We start from the raw sequence: 16,649 nt of genomic DNA on the forward strand, positions 1-16,649 counted from the left end.
CATGCTTCCTTGATTTCAGTAGTCTGCTTTTAAAATGAAATGGCAATTACCTGAAAAGAAAAGGTTGGATTTTTTTTTTTCTTCACAGACTCATTTTAATTTCATGAAAGTGGTGATCTCAAAGACATTTCCTTCTTTTGTTCTCTTGCCTCTATGCATTTTTTCACAATGACTCTAAGAAGAAAGTAGCTTCTATTAGTTTTATGAGTTTTCCGTGTCATCGTCCAGCTCATGACCTCAAGTCGGAAGTCTCAGACATGATGACATCCGCCTCAATAAAACCTCTTCACTTTATACAGATAATTCTGGGTCACAATTCTCAAACTCGTTGCAGGTCTCGCCAACATCACACATTTAAGCCAGTGTAAGCTCTCATATTCTCACCATCAAACGTCAGCAAAACCCTTCTAATAGACACCCCTATGTGGTCCTGTGTGAGTGTGCACCAGCCCTTTTCTCCACGGATACGCGTCAGTTTTGTGCTGCGCGGCACACAAGCCGGAATAGTCACCATCCATTATAAATGCAAATGGATAAGTTGATTTGACATTTCCAATAAGCTCATCTTGATGTAGCAGCGGCTTTAGCCAATTAACCATGTCAGTAATCAATGCGTTCCGAGGCTCAGTTAAGTCCTCACTTTGCCTGCCACATAAATCACAGGCGGATTAGCTGATCAGTTACCCGTGCAGGCTGACTAAATGGACCACTGCATGACAGATAAAATGGAAAATGAAATGTAATGAGGCCGACTGGAGTGGAGGCGTCGGTCCTGCTCCTGCGGATGATCACAGGCCCTCCTAAGATTTGGAAATGGATTTTATGTCAGGATTAACGGGAGTATCCTGGCCTTGTCAACATAAAGCTACTTGAGTGACAAGCGCTTCTCTGCAGAGGTTCACACTTGTATAAGCTAGCCCACGCGTCACACCATGTTAACGCAAACCCTGACACATAAAAAATGTTCGGGCTTTCCGGTCTAATTTCAGGATGAACCTAAAATGCACTGTACCCTAAACTTCATTTGACCTTTCCCCATACTTTATGTACTACTCACTGTTCTATAACCAGAAGCTGAATGGCAAAATTCATCACCTGTATTTTGCTTTAATTCCCAAGAACGTCTATTTTTATTTATTTTTTGGCTTGATGCAACTCTCAATGAGCAGCTATTTGTAAACAAATGACGGGAATTTGGATCTCATGTGACCGCCGTCGTGCATTTGAGTCCATCTGTTTGTGCTTTTTGATAAGGAACACAGAGTGAAGCTGTAGATTGTCACAGTAGCTTCTTGCGCTTGTCGCTAGCTGCCATATGCTCGTCATTGGTGATCAAAAGGTAGAATGTTTTAGTTGCATGTTGTGGTTTTTTTTTGTCTTTCAAAATTGTTAATTAATTAAAGAGAGTTTCTGGAAACGTCACGTTTCGTGACCTCTGAATCCCCTTTATGAACCTTGTCCGTTTCCATAATCTCGTCTTAAAAGAACTGGCCATTAATATTAAACATTAAAGTCAGGCCAAAAAAAGCAAATATAAATTTAAACATTCTAAAATATTTGATTTTGAGGGCACAAAGTGAGCTATTTCTGACATCAAAGACGCCCAGATTGATTTTGAGACAGCAACTATTCAAAGTGAAACGCTGTCACTTGGCTCACACTTCAAACACATGCTGCATTCAAGAACCAGCAGGAAAAAAGAAGCCTCATTTAGCTTCAAAGTCCTGAAAAGAGTCACAGTCACACTTGAAGCACAATGTGCTTAAAATGCAAAACACTTTTTTTTTTTTTTTTTTTTTTTTTTTTTAATCTGCAGTTTGGTTTGATTTCTGTCCAACAATCTTCATTATTTAAGAGCACAGATCCTTCACACCAAGCAGTCTAACTTTAGACTTTAATAGGAGGAACTTTAACAAGATACGCACTCAATATCTGTTAGAGAGGCTGAATGTGGGTAAATACACACCCCTGTTCAAATATGAGTTTTTTTTTGTGTGATATAAAAACATGTGAAAAACAAATAGTTTCAAAAGTTTTTCACCTTTAAAGGGGCTGTCTGCCGGATTCACTCAGGAAAATGCACTTTTTAAATACAGGATGTACACACTTTAACTTTCTCTCAGTCTACACATCTGTGTTTTTGTTCATCTTTTGTGGTAATTTCGTCCTAAACCCCCACCTCCCCAGCCTGTATTTTGCCATTTTGTGTTTGTTTTGTAAACAGCGGGACGTTTGTGTGGAAAGACAGTATTTACACCCCACCAGCCAATCGCAGAGCGGGGGGTGGCATGTCGCAAACGGGGCCGGGCGAACGTGTCAGCTGCGTGACGTCACTTCCGCGGCAATTTGAAAGCACGCACGGATTTATTTATTTAATTATTTTTTCACTCACTCACTCACTCACTCACAGAAGCTTACGTGTGTGAATGAGTGAGTGAAGAAAAAAAATCAGTGCGTGCTTCTTTGGGTTTGTTTTCTAGTCATAATTTTGGGTATAAATTAAGGTTTAACTACTGTATTGGCAATGATGAACATTTTTAAGGGTGTTGTCAGAGATTTTCACTTTATGAATTGGAGTTCAAATCGTTCAGATGTGGAAAGTAGATTATATGATCCTTAAATGTACCTGCTGTCAAAAAAGGAAAGCATATTGTTTATGCAGAATTACATTTTCAAAGATAAATCTAAAATATCTTTTGTTGGCTGTTGTGTGTTGTGCAGTGATTGTCCAGCCACTGTGGCTTATCAAAAGTTGACTGAAATGCAATTCACACTCATCTTTTTTGTTTTATTTCTTCACCAGACTCTCACCATTTTTATTAAATGTAATTCAATTGCAACAATCAATCCTAAACAAACAAACCAAAAACATCTCATCCAGTGCTGTGCATCGTCAGTCACGGGAGCTTCTATTAGCATCAGGGTGTCAAATTAGCTATGCGTGGTAGCCTTGAACATTCATTGCCTACGCAAACCCAGAGAAAATCGAAGATCATCAAATTTTACCTGAACTTGGATAGTAAACACTGAAAATTGATTGCCTGAAAAGTCTGTCTCGTTTGGGCTCTCTGAAGCACCTGAGGCTAACATCATTGGCAGGCTGAAATAAGTTTTAAACTTTTAACTACTTGCTGACACACATGGGGAAATTCAAGCCAACTAAAGATCCTCTGCATATTTTGTTTTGATTGAACGCTACACAGATACAGTAAGTAATGCTAGACCATTTTCTCCTTGCAAAATTGGTCAGACGGTGTCTCTGCTTATACATTCAAATGGTGTCTTCCCTGCAGATGATGCTGCACAGACATGGTATGATAAAGGGGCAGAGACACATAAAGCCACTCTGATGCTTAATGGAAAGCTAATGTTTTGCTGTGTCGCTTGCGGTTCCGACGAGACAGGAAGCCTCCTCGGAATGGCAGATGCATGCTTATGGAAGCTTATCAAATGTCCGAATGTACACACAAGCACACAGCTGGTTGTAGCAGAGGATTGTTAAATAAAAAAAAAAAAAAAATCCCAAACAGCAAAATGCTTATTCTGACAAGTTTCCAGCCAGCACTCGCGTAATCATGATTTTTAATCAGTGTATTTGATTTTGAATGTTACCGCAACACCAACAGCTGTACGACATCAGTGCTTTCAATGATTGAAGGCCAACAACATCATAATAACGCACAAAGGATGTGCATAATTCAGGGCACTCTTACAACAATTAATCAAATGGGAAATCAACAGCTGTACACCTTTTGTGCTTTGAATGATTCAAGGCCAATCATATCCTAACATGAAGTCTGTCCTAATTTAGCTTCCTTCAAATATTTGTTTATTTTTTTTTCCCCAGGAAGCTTTGCTACAATCTTTCTACCTTTGGCAACAACCAAAGTGACATCCAGCTTGTATTTCATGATGTTTACATCTTGATGTGTGAAACAACTCAGGACAGGTCACCTTTTTTTTCAAGGCACCCACTCTTCAAGTGACCAAAATTGTTTGAAAGGACATTATTAAATTAACTTAAAGTGAATAACATTGAAAAGTTGGTGACCTAACCCTTATTACTTGCAATAACTGCATTAAGCCTGTAACCAATTGACTTCACCAGACAGTTGCATGCTTCATGCTTTTCCAGGCCTTTACTGCAACCACTTTCAATTCTTGTTTCTGGGGGTTTCTCCTTTCGGTCTCCTCTTCAGCAGGTAACATGTATGCTCTATTGGGTTGGTTGACTTGGCCAGTCTCAAAACATTCCACTTTTTCGTTGGTTATGTTGGCATGCCAGTATGTTTTGGGTCATTATCATGTTGCATGATGAAGCTTCTTCTGATAAGTTTGGATGCATTTTTCTGTAAATTTCCAAACAAAATCATCTTGTTGACTTCACAATTCATTCTGCTGCGACCATCACGAGTTACCTCATCAATTACTAGCTACATTGACTATGGTGTATTGTGTTAAACAGTCCAATAGGGCTGCAACTAACAATTATTTTAGTTGATTGATCAGGCAGTTATTTTTTCAAATAATCAATGAAACGGATAAAAAACACTGGTGGTTATGACAAATATTAGATGGAAATTATTTTCTGGTTTGGAACAACATTTGTACATAAATCTTTTTTTTTTCTTTTTTTTCTTTTTGGCTCCGTGAACTATTATTAATCTACACTAGCGCAGTAGTCAAGTCATAATTAAAATCCTGCTTTGCTGGCTTCTATAAATCCAGAACTATCCGTTACATCTACACATGATCTATGTGTTAAAGAGCCCCAGTCGTGCTGCCAGCTGTGTCTGTCATTCAAACGCCAAGAACAACATTTCCATACAGTTACTACAAGTAATACTCAACAGCAAAGTCTACATTGTTAGACTTACTGAAGCTACCAGCATGCATTTAGATGTTGAATTCTGCTGGCGGCGTAACGCCGCAGACGCAGTGAGATGCGACATGAATCACGCGAGTCTCCATCACCATAAAGACTAAGAACATGGCAAAATCCATAGTGTGCTTTATTACCATGCCATAAATCCGCAAGCATTTGCTTTGTTTTCCAATTTTATGGATCCAGATGTGCACAAAACTGGCCATGTGCGACAACGGCGTCTGTTTTTAGCACTTATGTTATTTAAATGCCTTTCATGGTCTCTTTGAGAATGCCGTCGCTTTATATCTCACTTTGATTTTCTGTCTCAGTGATGTGTAATCATTGTCGTCGCTCAGCCACAGTGTTGGGACACTTGGGGACAAGTTTTCAGTGAAAGAGCAAAACGGGAAATGTGGGTCAGTCTGTCCAGACTCCGGAGCAGAGGAGTTCATTATGGGGTGACCCACGGTGGCTCAGTTACGTGCTTTATTGGGGCTCCTTTGCTTGTCTTGATTTTAAAGCCTGAGACAAGAGGTCACTCGGGGAACAGAGCCTGACATGGAGATCTAAAAGAACATGAGCTCTCAAGTGTAAAAAAGCCTCTTGACTGCTACACAAGCAAATTCTGCCAAGCATGTAACGAGTGCTTTGGACTATAAAGATTAGGTTCTCATAGCGGATGACTACAAGTAATGAGAAAGGACACCTGAAAGTCATTCCGAAAATATGTATAAGGGCTTAAAACTGAAATGTGAGTTAAGTGTTTTTGTGATAGCATCTTCTCTTTAACTATTTAAATTTTCTAAAGTTGACATGCAGCCATCTTTTACCGTTTTTTTGTTTTTGTTTCGTTTTTCTAGGATGCAGCATAACTATCTTTCTAAATATGGAAACAAAGTACCTGTACAGCAATAGCTTCACAAGCACTTAATCACTTTCCATGACTGAAGACAAATGACATCACAAAACTATTTTGTCCGAATTGAAGGCCGTCAAATTCAAAATGCACACTTCTTTTTAGGTATTTGTGTATTGTGCATAATGACTATTTTTCTAGCAACAACAAAAAAATTCAGTGCTTTGAATGGCTGAAAACCAATGATCTAATGCAAAGGCTGTCTTGATTGAATGCCTTCTTATATCATTTTTTTAAGGTGGCATGGCAATTATGTTTATTTAGATAAAAAGAAATTGTGAACACTATCAATAGCTTTTCATTGCAAGTGCATTGAATGACTGAAGGCCAATGATATTACAAAGCAACAGGCTGTTAGAATCTGATTCTTTTAAGTGTGACATTCTTAGCCTGTTTTTTGTAGTTCACAATGCTTTTATATCTCCGCCAACAAAGAAAGTATTAATAACTTTATAAGGTAAAATGAAAAAACGAATGTAAAAGAAGAAATTGAAAAAGAAGAAAAGTAAGAAGTAGTAGTCATGGCAACTAATTGTGACTCATTGCTAGTTTAGCATGCGACATCCACTACAAAGATTTACTATTTGAGCACCAAAAGGCACTTAAATTATATAGTTTTTGTTGCCTTTTTTTTTTTTTTTTTTTTAAACGAAATATCTGGCAGTTCAAACTTTATATCATATTGTGTAAAAAAAGTGTTCAACAGTTGGTAAGGTGCATTCCACAATCCAAGCTTTTATTAACAACTCAAGGCTAATAATAACATCCTGTCGATAGGCCTTCTAAATAAAAGCACATCAGTAAAATAACATTGTCACCACACTTAATTTGGCCCATTGATGTCTTAGCTGATGATGTCGCTAACATTGTTACTGTTAACTAAGCCACAATGTGGCCCAAGGAAGTGTAGTGAAACTGTGTTATTATGATGCATGCTTTTATTTTGAAGGTCTGACTTTTGACAGAAGTGTTGCCTTAGTGTTGCAGAGCACACGTGGAGTGTTATTGCTTTGAGTTGTTAGTAAAAACTTGTGGAATTTGCCTTGCTTTGCCGTCTGGGGAACATTTTATTTCACAACAAAATATTTGGGAAAGTTTTGGAAAAAAATAAACAGGAAAAAATTGAGAATAAAAAAATGGTGGAAACATGAAAACTAGGGCATATGAAAACCAAGGTTCCATTGTATGGCCAATGACATGAGTCCTTGGAAAGGCACGCTCCTTTCTCTTCCCCCTTTTCCCATGAAGCATCATGATTATCCTTCACAGTCTTATTAACACCATTTAAAACATAAATATTGAATAAATAGATAAATGAGCTTTTAGGAGATTAGCACGTTCTCTGGTTAATTGGCAGTAACTGTCTGAGAACATGGTGCCCCCAAGGGGTTACGTGAAATGCAAAACACTAGCCCCGTTTGGAAGTACTTCACGTCAACGGATCCTCCACTAGGCAAAATGTTAAGCGATTCACTTTAGAGAAGTGTTTTTTCTATCACAGATGGTCTCATTAATGTTAACATTTTGGTAGGGCAGGAAACGTGTGGGCGCTAGAGAGGAATAACTTTTGCTGTAAAACTCTCCATTTATAGTTGAAAGTTTGAAACTTTTGCTGGCCTCGCATTGAATTGAAGTGAATTACAGTTCAGACATCGGTTGGCAACCTGGGATTAACACATGACAGGCAGCTCATGAATGGCTGCAACATGGCTGCAGTAGGGACTGAGCAGACTCGTCACTTGTGCCTTTTCAGTGCAAAAAGGAGCTTTTGGGCTGGAGAACAAGAAGAAAGGGGAATAAGACATTGAGAGGAAAAGTAATGGGGTGAACCAGACTGAATAATTTCCTCTCGAACAATACACTTAAGTTGCGCTATTAGCTGCGTGCACTGCTGTAATCATACAGTGTGGTACATTACCATTTGTATGATAATCACTGAAATTTTCCCTTGACTCTGAAGTTATTCAATGGTAGCTTGAGAATGCGGCACCATATGCAGCCTGTCCAAGGATTTCTGCTTTTTATTTTAATATCATAACATGTGATTAGCCTTGTCACTAAATCTTAACAATAGTGAAGCAATGAAAATCCACCAGCATAATTCACTGCAGTACAGTACAATAAATCCCCAACATTAAAAATAGATGATTTTATGTCGAAAAAGCACACATGCATTGAAGACTCAGCATAACTTCCATTCACAGCACTATCATTTGTTTGGCGAACATCAGCTAGCTTAACACTAACAAGCAATGCAATATGAATACAAAATGAATACTGCAATATTAGACAGTCCCGGGTACCAAGGCGTACCACACCATAAGGTGCCACACAGAATGAATGACATCATGATGAACAAACCCTTTAAACGCTATTCAACTGTTGTTTCTGTATGTTTTCAAAAAGTACAACACAAAAATGGTTTTACGGGGTGCTGGAAATGAGTAATGGCATTTCCATTAATTGAAGTTACAAGCGCGGTCACTGAACGAATAAAAGTGATAAGTTAAGGCACTGCTGTACGTCGAATGAAGTTGAGGCACTTCATTTAGTCAAAAGTAGTGCTAAACTTTTGATTTATAGGGAGTTTAAAACCTTTGCGGGAAAGTGTTAATTACTCACAGGTTTTCGCTACTAGCTGCAGTGCTTTGACACCAATTACTACTTTCCTTTATTCTGTACTTTAGTACCATCTTGTAGCATCTTACAGCATTGTAGAAAGATCACAAAAGCTGTCAAGAGCAACGAGAACAAAGCACTTTTGGTGCAAAATCGCATTCTATTTCTATTATTTTATTTTTTTTTGGAGGAAAACATTCCCAACACTTACTTTTCATTACATACAGTACAGTGTAGTAATGTCAACATTGGCTGGAGCCATGGGAATGATTAGAACTAGCCATCGTCACTATTTCTCCACTCGGTGCCAGCTTTACAATCATTCACGCCAAGCACCATCAGTATTTTGGTGAACTTTTGTTTGGCGTAACAGTAACATATGTTGTTTTCATGAACCCAAGCTGTTTCTCTTCTCTTCTTTTGAAAGACATGTACAGAACTACTGAGGCAAATAATCCCAAGCAGTAGGTTGTTCTGGAAAAAAAACAAAAAAAAACAAAACACACACAAAGTCCACACTACATATGGCTGCAAAGTATGCGAAGTACATTTGACACCAAATCACCCTCCCCCCCACCACCCACCAAAAAAATAAAATAAAATGCTTTCAAATGTAAATGTCTAGCTAGTAATGGGAATTTTTCATACCATTAATGAAGAGGTCATTTAGAGAAACAGACCTTTTGTGAGAGCATAACAGACTTTCAATGAGTCAGCTCTATAAATGCATCCACCATCTATATTGTTTTTCATTGCTAACAAACACAACAGGGAGTCCTAATTATTGTGCAACTGAACTGATACTATACATTGGAGTTCAACTAAAACAATTTTTCATGTCAGTGTTGTCACAACACCTTATTAAAGCATTAAAGGATTAACTTGGCTTTTTCCTTTTTGGTTTAGTGTGACTTTTTTTTCTGAAAGAAGGAGGATGCTAAGGGAAGAAGGAGAACGGGAGGCGTTGGTATTGACCATCTTTCTGTGGACAAAACATCTTGATTTGAATCTTCCATGATGATTATGACAAAATTTGAGAACCTGCTTGTGCTGTTCGATATGATTTATTTTGACACTAAACAGTAGCAACACAATGAAATGCTTAACATCAGATATCCATGTTATGTAAGGAGTGGAGGATTCTTTGAAAATGACGACAATTAGCATCTCACACAAGCTCCACTGGCCTGCTGCCATACATTTTATTTGTGAAGAAAAGTTAGTGATGTATAAATGTGGGTTTTAATGCTTTATTCTAAATTTATATTTATGAGTATGCTTCCGTTACAGTTGCTAGTCGGTTAACTTCTAATTAAGTTATATAAAGCTCCCTAATGGTCAGATTTTGGCACAAACGTCATTCTAGCTGGGATTCAATTTCTCAATCAGGTAACAATGATTGCTATTGTAAATAAAATATATATTTTGGGTACTAGCACAAGTGATGCAGCATTGTTTGAATGTGTCTTTCAAGCTGAAATATCCTTTTATGTCTGAGTATGTGATCTCGTTCTCCATATTGTGTGCAACACAAAATACACATGAGCGCATAAATTGAATAGGGATTATTATTATTATTAATTTATTTATTCATCTTATTCATTATTCACATTTTTGTCCAGGTTTTATAATGATCGGACTTTGGACTTGACCACTTTGTTGGTCGTCACAGAGCAGATTTCTTTCAAACTTGTATGTTCGACATAAATGAAGTCTATTTATATATTATTGATATACAGCTCATTGCATAAATTGTTCAAAATCCCCAAGGAGTGTGTGGCTCTAATAACGTGTTGATACTTGTCAAGGGGGCACATCCACAGCAATGTTGCTCTGGTTTCACAGTGATCACTCACGCCGAGCTGTCGAATCCTTCGTGGCATTCTCCTCGTCCAATTAATTAGGGCCTTAATAAGCGCTCTGAGAGGGATGCAACTTGCATCTTTAGGGTGGTGACAGAGCCAAAGGCTTCTTTACGCAAATGAGGCCAAATTCTTGCCACTGCGGCCTTTAATGAGAAGCGAGAAGTATGTTGGTGTCAAAGAAAGTTGCTGTTCGTGGGAGTTCGTTGACACAGCACAAAGAAAATTTGTTATAAAAACAGATAAAACCCACAAAATGTAGACATACAGGATTTTCATGCCCAATCTAACTGTGTGCAGGGTGGAGTTTTCTAACTTTAGGTATTTGCCTAGACGGGCGCAGGTAGAAGGGGACGTTTGCACCGTTGTGGGAGGGAATACAGCCAAATTGTTTGCCATCCAGTGGAAGTGGCTCCCCTCATTTCCCTTTAAATTAAGTGCAGCGAGATTATTTCTGGTTTATTTTTATTTTTTTAATGATCTCTCTATATTACAGATTTTCATTTATGGCATTAATTGACAACTATTTTAATAATTGAGTCTTCATTTGGAGCAATTATTTTTTTTTTTATTAAAATTTTTTCAAATCCTCAGGTTTGATGGAAAAAGACTGACGATTATCTTTTGTGTTTAATCAAAATAAGACATTTGCAAACATCTGTTTTTACTTTAGAAAACTGACCGAACTGGTAACATAGTACAACATCAATCCCCCTTTTAAAAATAAACACCAGTCACTGGTTAATAAACAAAATATAGTAATTAGTGAAAAATGCTTTTGTAATACACTTTAATGCAAAATGAAAATGAATCAGATTAATCGATTGAATGATCGATAGATTAAGCGATTCTAAAAAAAAATTCAATAGTGACAGCACTAAACACCTTTTATACTGTCTGTAAAAACTAGTTTCCACCTTTTTAAGGTGTTCTGCATTTTGATACTGACAGAATGGGGCGGATGAAATCGATATTATCATCTTATATTCTACCTTCAGAGATGGTGTAAGAGCCCAAACAGAGGCCGGACAGAGCTGTGTCTAATAGTATGCTGGGATAGGTGTGAGAACATTAACAATTGTCCATTGTCATCCTGGCTATATTGCATCTTCTTGCCTTAGAATTGTAATCATCACTTTACGTATGCTGGCAGAATGTTGCCATTTTTTGGAGTAGTAGGACATATGATTGAACGGGGACAATTTCATTATTTTCTTTATTGCTTTGTTTTGTTTAATGGTTTGGCTGTTCTGAAATGCCTTTGAGCAGGGGTCTCCAAGTTCGGTCCTCGAGAGCCCCTATCCAGCCTGTTTTCCATGTTTCTCTCCACTAACACACCTGATTCATGATCGGGATCGTTGTCAGGCTTCTGCAAAGCTTGCTGATTAGTTGATCATTAGATTCAGCTGTGCTGAAGGACGGCGACATGGAAAGCAGGCTGGATATGGGCTCTCGAAGACCGAACTTGGAGACCTCTGCCTTAGAGTTTAATTTGAATGAATACAATAATTCATTCTTGAAAGACTTGTGAATTCTGCCCAGGTATGCAAGATTACAGGTACAACTGTCGTATCCGAGTCGTAACCGAACTGTGTGTAAAATTGACGCTTGTCCCGCTCTGGTGAGTTAAAAGCGATGTCCGTTGACATCATTATCTGGTTGCAGATGCCATGCAACCGTGTTGCAGCAATATCCCTCCTTTGCCGGGCTCTCGGTAAAAGGCCAAGCCGATGATGCAATTTTGCAGTATCTCCGTGTAAAAAGAGTCTCAAGATCCTGAAAGAAAAGTTTTAATAATCACAGTTCGCTGTGATACAAAAGTACGGCTGAACTTGCGAGTGCCAATTTGTCGTCTGCATCATCGGCTGCGCCTGAGCGATTAATCTTGGCGTGGTGAACGGAGGTGGCATCCTCCCCCCTGCATCAAGCAGATGTTGTAAATCCACTGCAGCTCGCATAGACAGGTGCCCTCCAGCAACTCTTCTTTTTTTTTTTTTTTTTTTTTCTTTTGTCTGCTGCCTCAGTAATGGCACATTTCCTTTCCTGGAACGCTGAGGGAATGAAGCGGCACACCGTCAAGCTTCTATCATCTCCTCATTACAAGGTTATACAGTCGAGGCCTGTTGACCAATCACCTCCGAAGGGGGGGATTTTTTTTAAATGATAATGTTGAGGTAAGTGTTTGCACATGCAGACGGTGAATGAATGCACAATGGCAGGAACCCGTGCTGATTGTCAATTTGAGGCAGTGATGTGCAAAGTCTGGCACGGGGGCATTCGCGGCCCACAAATTATTCCTTATTGCCTATTTTAAAAAATATTAAGTTCAAATATTCAATGTTAAGAAGTTATACTGAGTTTTACACAAGACGTGCTGTCACTTGGATGTTTTTATTTTGTCTTGAATTTTTTTTAGTTATGAACACTAAATGGTGGCAACACACTTAATAACAAACAGCAGATAGTGAGCACACTGAGAAAAAATGTGTGCTAAGTGTTTAAACATCAAACAAATAGTTGCACGTTGTATATTTAACCAAATGACATAACTTAAGCACGTCTGCCAGCTTAATGCTAGCCCGCAATGCGAAACTCCATAGCTAAACCACAAAAACTAGCATTGATGTTTTTTAACACATTTGGCAAACGTATATTGAACACAAACGTTGCAGCAACACATAGACAGACAACACAAAAGCATTATGATTTATTCTCTTTGAAAAACAACTCAGATTTCTGCATTTTACAGAGTCATTTAGTTGTGAAATTCTTTTTTGCATTATATGTCTGTAGCCTATTTGTATTGAAAACACTTTAAATCTTGGCTGTTTTTTTTTTCTTTGAATCTATTAGAACTCAAATCTTAACTGACGTTTGTTTTAGTGTGACCAATAAACCAACGATGAAGAATATCAAAGTGGCCCCAGCGTCCCTCACGTTTTCTGACCTACTGTAGAGGGGGGGGGTTATGCTTATATGCATTTTTTTTTTTTTTATAACAATCTGTTTTTTAAAAAACAAAACAATAATCTGCTGTTATGTATAATAGAGTTGCCAGAAAACAACTGCTTTTAACACAATATTTTTAACACAACAGGGCTGGAATTAAACTTCACACCCCGTACGTTATACCCTTACTGCATCTGACCTGTCATTACTCTGTTACTCCTTCAACAGTGAACAATTTGTGGGTGTTACTTTGTCCCTCCATTTTGTGTCATTATCATTCATAGGGAACAGTGGACATCAGCTTTAACAGGCAGTGCAAGGGGGTTAGATAATCTGATTTCTTGTTTTAAAGAGCATTGTTGGTATTAAGCTCATAAGCTATGTAAATATATGCATTATCTATCAATGCTCTTCTCCTTTAAGTCAATCTGTACCCTAATTAAATGTGACTGATTAATTGGGATACGCTATTCCTTAGGGATGACCTGCAGCTCCTAATCTAAGTTCATGTTGTTGCCTGACTTTCTCCGAACAAATCTATGTAATTTTTAACCAGCAACAATAAAATAGTAGAACCCCAATGGATAGATAGATAGATTGTTAGGATGCCGTGTTTCTCGTTGCTGTCAGGTTCCATCACATGGAATTGAGGCAAGACGAATGACCTGTCAGGGTTCGTGAGCTTCTGGCCATGCGGCTATTTCCTACATTTCCCATATCTACAGCACAACAATAATTCAATTTATTTCATGCAAACAGGCATTTCCAGACATTCCTTTTGATTGCGGCCACACGCGGCTTTTGCTGATTTGATTAACAGGAGAGCTCCTCCTGGGCATAAGAGACGGCAAATTAATTTCTGCTCCAAAAGTGTTTGCATCTGCCCTGGTGTACGTTGGGAACACTGATAAGGAACTATTGCATTATCTCGGCTGAAGCTCAGTAGTATTTACTTGTCTGTGCATATAAAGTAACACTGCAACTTCAATATAGTTGGAGGCCACAATTACTTTTTAATGAAATAACATTAATAATGCAGCATGTACACATATCAAATAGTGCTGTTGCTGGCTTCATTCATCCTGACTGTCATGAATCTGCGCAATGAAAAAAACGGCAGCTGCATCCGTCGTCGGGCTAATGTACAGCTGAGAAGCGTTGAGGTCGGCTCGTGTTTTATCGGTTTTGCCATTGTTTACGCTTCGTCATGGGTTGCGCAACACTTGTGACATAGCACTGATAACATATAGCCAGGCGGCGTAATAGGCTAATGTTTATGGACGATTGAAATTTGAGAGATGGGGAGAAGGAGGCTATAAATGCCAGGATGTACGATCACTGAGGGAATGGCAGGAGATGAATATCAGTAGCTGTAAACCGATTGTCTCAATAATACTATCTTTATTTAAAAGCAAGAAGCCTACTGATTTTTAATAGGATCAGAAATGGGATTGGTATCTTAGGGAAACTTCCAAAGGAGTCCATACAGTCCCCTTAACATGTATTTGTACGACAGGGTCAATTATTCCTTTGTTTTTGTTGTATACTGAAATCATTTGGGTTTCAGATCAAAAGTATGTCCACAAGTTCAGAATAGCAGCTTTTATTTGATGCTATTTCTAAAGAGATGACTGAGAGGAAGACATTGATTGTTTTTTCACATTGTCAATGAGGGGTACTTTTCATTTTCTGAGATCAAATTTCAGATGGATGGGCACAATTTTCAACCATTAATAGAAGAAGGAGCCCATTGATTTTGAATGACACTGTGTATGAATGGGCAACACAGTGAATATTGGCTAGTTTCCTTCTACATTCCCAAAACATGACCCTAATGAGGACAAGTGGTATAATAAATGAATGGATGGGTAAGCTCTATAGTGTATATTAATGGCCAATCAATAAAAGTTCCAATGGTCATACTGTGCCCTTTATCCATTTGTATTGTGGCTGTTAATGTCAATTTAGCCAAGAACAGACACAAGCTGGCATCTTAATGTCACAATTTCACTTGTTTCCAACAAGCGTTTTTCTAAAACAGTGGGTCATTACAAAAAAAAAAAAAAAGAGTGGCCATATGTATCGGTAGGTCCTAGTGTGCAATGAAAATTCTCATTTCACACTCAGCTAACCTGGGGTAGGGAGAATGTCCTTGCACCTTTTGTCAGACCCCCGCTCAAGATTTCCCTTCCATCTATCATCATGAAAATCCACTTAGATGTAACAGTGTCCAGGAAAGAAGTGGAGCTCGAGCTTCCTTTGCACTGACTTGCCTGTCTGGAACAGTTTTTCTTAGTGGCAAGAATCCGAGATAATGAGCCTCAGTTTCCCTCCACTTCACAAAAGACTTTTTTTTTTTTTTTTTTTTAAGGAAAAGCCATCTTCCGCCAGTGAGCTTAGTGATCAAGATCGATGTTTGCGGTGCCTTATGGAATTGGTTTGTGTGATAGTACCCCTACTTGTGATACCGCACATTTCCATAAAGATATGAAACGAAGCAAAACAAAAATAGGTATCGCTGATACTGATAACGGTACTGATACTGACTTTCCGATAAAACATGTTGAGTAAAGGACAGACAGAATTATTATTGTGGATGTTTGCTGGGGAAGTTCAAAGCTGTTGAAAACATTTTGCTTGACTTTATTAGCTACTTTACATCTGTCAAAGCATTCATAGAATATAATTTAAAATCTTTACAAATTAGTTTTATACTTGTGATACACGGTGGATGAGTGGTTAGCACGTCCGCCTCCCAATGCAAAGGACGTGAGCTCGAGTCCGTTCTTCGGCCTTCCTGGGTGGAGTTTACGTGTTCTCCCCGTGCCTGCATGGGTTTTCTCTGGTTTCTCCGGTTTCATTCCACATTCCAAAGACATGCACAGTGGGTTAATTGAACACTCTAAATTGTCCTTAAGGTGTGATTGCGAGTGTGAATGGTTCTTTGTCTCCGTGTGCCCTGGATTGGCTGGCGACCAGTTCAGGGTGTACCCTGTCTACTGCCCGAAGCCGGCTGGGATCGGCTCCAGCACCCCTGCGGTGCTTGTGAGGAATAAGTGGTTAAGATAATGGATGAATGGATACTAGTGATGGGCAATTCCTTACTAATAATACCAGTTGATACCGTTAACAATACAAAAAAACAACAACAAAAAAACATTGACGAAAAGAAGCTTGACAGTAGACCAAAGAATAGTATCGTTCTGACCTAGGCTAAATCCCTTTTATCATGCTCAAAAGGGTAGCAGAACACAAATGTATAATGTAATGACAGCTTGCGGAAGTAGCAGTGGGGGAAGTCTGACACTGGATCCCGCATTTTACTATCACCGTCGATTTCACACGGTCATTGAGACGATCCTGAAACCAAACACCGGCGTCACACCAATTTTTTGGGGCAATAATGTTGAATAAAATGGAACCTTGAGAAGATAAA

At 38.6% G+C, this 16,649-nt stretch overlaps 2 protein-coding genes across 3 annotated transcripts in view; one reads left to right on the forward strand and one right to left on the reverse strand.

Annotated features, from left to right (window-relative positions):
* Window positions 1-16,649, forward strand: part of LOC144025896 (uncharacterized) — a 53,790-nt gene that overhangs the window by 34,612 nt on the left and 2,529 nt on the right. The gene's annotated exons all lie outside the window — the stretch shown is intronic.
* Window positions 1-16,649, reverse strand: part of gfra4b (GDNF family receptor alpha 4b) — a 34,875-nt gene that overhangs the window by 11,448 nt on the left and 6,778 nt on the right. The window lies entirely within an intron of this gene.

Source organism: Festucalex cinctus, chromosome 9 (genome assembly GCF_051991245.1).
Source record: "Festucalex cinctus isolate MCC-2025b chromosome 9, RoL_Fcin_1.0, whole genome shotgun sequence".
NCBI classification, from domain to species: Eukaryota; Metazoa; Chordata; class Actinopteri; order Syngnathiformes; family Syngnathidae; genus Festucalex; species Festucalex cinctus.